Source organism: Saccopteryx leptura, chromosome X (genome assembly GCF_036850995.1).
Source record: "Saccopteryx leptura isolate mSacLep1 chromosome X, mSacLep1_pri_phased_curated, whole genome shotgun sequence".
NCBI classification, from domain to species: domain Eukaryota; kingdom Metazoa; phylum Chordata; class Mammalia; order Chiroptera; family Emballonuridae; genus Saccopteryx; species Saccopteryx leptura.
In genome coordinates this window covers 110,761,219-110,765,146 of record NC_089516.1, presented here as the reverse complement: position 1 = coordinate 110,765,146, position 3,928 = coordinate 110,761,219, and positions in this window count along the sequence as shown.

The following is a 3,928-nucleotide window of genomic DNA, read 5'->3' as shown; positions in this document are numbered from 1 at the left end:
GTCAGATTGTCCTCCGTCACCTTCTATCTAGTTTTCTTTGAGCCCCTACCCCTCCTCCTTTTCCTCTCCCTCCCCCCCTGTAACGACCACACTCTTATCAATATCTCTTAGTCTTGTTTTTATGTCCCACCTACGTATGGAATAATGCAGTTCTTGTTTTTTTCTGATTTACTTATTTCACTTGGTATAATGTTATCAAGATCCCAACATTTTGTTGTAAATGATCCAATGTCATCATTTCTTATGGCTGAGTAGTATTCCATAGTGTATATGTGCCACATCTTCTTTATCCAGTCTTCTATTGAAGGGCTTTTTGGTTGTTTCCATGTCTTGGCCACTGAGAACAATACTGCAATGAACATGAGGCTGCATGTGTCTTTATGTACCAATGTTTCTAAGTTATTGGGGTATATACCCAGTAGAGGGATTGCTAGGTCATAAGGTAGTTCTATTTTCAGTTTTTTGAAGAACCACCATACTTTCTTCCATAATGGTTGTACTACTTTACATTCCCACCAACAGTGAATGAGGGTTTCTTTTCCTCCACAGCCTCTCCAACATTTGCTATTACCTGTCTTGTTAATAATAGCTAATCTAACAGGTGTGAGGTGGTATCTCATTGCAGTTTTGATTTGCATTTCTCTAATAACTAATGAAGATTAGCATCTTTCCATATATCTGTTGGCCATTTGTATTTCTTCCTGAGAGAAGTATCTGTTCATGTCCTCTTCCCATTTTTTTATTGGATTGTTTGTTTGTTTGTTGTTGAGTTTTATGAGTTCTTTTTAATATTTTGGATATTAGGCACTTATCTGAGCTGTTGTTTGAAAATATCATTTCCCATTTAGTTCGCTGTCTCTTTATTTTGTTGTCAGTTTCTCTTGCTGAGCAAAAACTTCTTAGTCTGATGTATGTAGTCCCATTCATTTATTTTTGCCTTCACTTCCCTTGCCTTTGGAGTCAAGTTCATAAAATGCTCTTTAAAACCAAGGTCCATGAGTTTAGAACCTATGTCTTCTTCTATGTACTTTATTGTTTCAGGTCTTATATTTAGGTCTTTGATCCATTTTGAATTAATTTTAGTAGAAGGGGACAAACTGTAGTCGAGTTTCATTCTTTTGCATGTGGCTTTCCAGTTTTCCCAGCACCATTTGTTGAAGAGGCTTTCTTTTCTCCATTGTGTGTTGTTGGACCCTTTATCAAAAATTATTTGACCTTATATATGTGGTTTTATTTCTGGACATTCTATTCTGTCCCATTGGTCTGAATGTCTATTTTTCTGCCAATACCATGCTGTTTTGATTGTCGTGGCTCTATAATATAGTTTGAAGTCAGATATTGTAATGCCTCCAGCTTCGTTCTTTTTCTTTAGGATTGCTTTGACTATTCGGGGTTTTTTTATACTTCCATATAAATCTGATGATTTTTTGTTCCATTTTTCTAAAAAATGTCATTGGAATTTTGATGGAAATTGCATTAAATTTGTATATTGCTTTGGGTAATATGGCCATCTTGATTATATTTATTCTTCCTATCTAAGAACAAGGAATATTCTTCCATCTCATTGTATCTTTCTTGATTTCCCTTAACAATGGTTTGTAGTCTTCATTATATAAGTCCTTTACATTCTTTGTTATGTTTATTCCTAGGTATTTTATTTTTTTGTTGCAATCGTGAAGGGGATTATTTTTTGAGTTTGTTCTCAAATGTTTCACTGTTGGCATATAAAAAGGCTATGGACTTTTCTATGTTAATTTTGTAACCTGTGATGTTATTGTATTGGCTTATTGTTTCTCGTAGTCGTTTTGTAGATTCTTTGGGGTTTTCAATGTATAGGATCATATCATCTGCAAAAAGTGATACCCTTACTTCTTTTCCGATATGGATGCCTTTTATTTCTTTGTATTGTCTGATTGCTCTGGCTAGAACCTCTAGCACCAAATTAAATAAGAGTGCAGAGAGTGGACAACCCTGTCTTAATTCTGATTTAAGGGGGAAAGCCTTCAGTTTTGTGCTATTTAATATGATGTTAGCTGATGGTTTATTATATATTGCCTTTATCATGTTGAGATATTTTCCTTCTATACCCATTTTGTTGAGAGTCTTAAACATAAAATTGTGTTGTATTTTATTGAATGCCTTTTCTGCATCTATTGATAAGATCATGTGGTTTTTGTTCTTTGTTTTGTTGATATGGTGTATTACGTTAACCGTTTTATGTATGTTGAACCATCCTTGAGATTCTGGGATGAATCCCACTTGATCGTGATGTATTATTTTTTTTAATATGTTGTTGTATTCGATTTGCTAGTATTTTGTTTAGTATTTTAGCATCTGTATTCATTAGAGATATTGGTCTGTAGTTTCCTTTTTTTTGTGCTGTCCTTGCCTGGTTTCGTTATGAGGGTTATGTTGTCCTCATAAAATGTGTTTGGAAGTATTGCTTCTTCTTCAATTTTTTGGAAGACTTTGAGAAGGATAGAAAACAAGTTTTCTTTTCATGTTTGATAGAATTTGCTAGTATAACCGTCTGGGCCTGGACTTTTATTTGGGGGGAGGTTTTTAGTAGTTCTTTCTATTTCTTCCCTACTAATTGGTCTGTTTAGGCTTTCTGCTTCTTCTTGACTCAGTCTAGGAAGGTTGTAATGTGCTAGGAATTTATCCATTTCTTCTAGGTTGTTGAATTTAGTGGCATAAAGTTTTTCATAGTATTCTACAATAATTCTTTGTATATCTATTATGTTTGTGGTGATTTCTCCTCTTTCATTTTGGATTTTGTTTATATGAGTTCTTTCTCTTTTTTCCTTGCTCAGTCTTGCCAAGGGGTTGTCACTTTTGTTGATCTTTTCAAAGAACCAGCTCCTTGTTCTATTAATTTTTTCTATAGTTATTCTGTTCTCTATTTTATTTATTTCTGCTCTGATTTTTATTATCTCCTTTCTTCGGCTGGTTTTGGGTTGTTTTGTTCTTCTTTTTCCAGTTTCTTATGGTGTGAATTTAAGTGGTTCACTTGGGTTCCCTCTTGTTTGTTAATATAGGCCTGAAGTGATATGAACTTCCCTGTTATCACTGCTTTTGCTGCATCCCATAGATTCTGATATGTCATATTGTCATTTCCATTTCTCTGTATATATCTTTTGATCTCTGTGCTTATTTCTTCTTCGACCCATTCAATTTTTAAAAGTATGTTGTTAAGTTTCCACACTTTTGTGGGTTTTTTTTCCTCTTTTTTTGCAGTTGAATTCTAGTTTCAAGGCTTTTTGATCAGAAAATATACTTGGTACAGCTTTGATTTTTTTAAAAATTTTTTTAATATGGACAATTCTTGAGAATGATCCATGTACACTGGAGAAAAATGTATACTCTGTCACTTTGGGATGAAATGTCCTGTAGATATCTATCATATCCAGGTGCTCTAGTGTTTTGTTTAAGGCCAATATATCTTTATGATTCTCTGTTTGGATGACGAATCTAGAGCCGTCATTGTTGTATTGAGGTCTCCAAGTATGATTGTATTTTTGTCAGTTTTTGTTTTAAGGTCAATAAGTAGCTGTCTTATATATTTTGGTGCTCCTTTGTTTGGTGCATACATGTTATGAATTGTTAAGTCTTCTTGATTCAGCGTCCCCTTAATCATTATGAAATGACCATTTTTGTCTTTGAGTACTTTTGCTGTATTGTAGTCAGCATGATCAGATATGAGTATTGCTACACCTGTTTTTTTTTTTGGATGTTATTTGCTTGGAATATTGTTTTCCAGCCTTTCAATTTGAATTTGTTTTTATTCTTGTTGCTTAGATGAGTTTCTTGTAGGCAGCATAAAGTTGGATTTTCTTTTTTAATCCATTCTGCAACTCTGTGCCTTTTTATTGGTGAGTTTAATCCCTGTTTACATTTAGTGTAATTATTGACACTTTTGAGTTCCCTA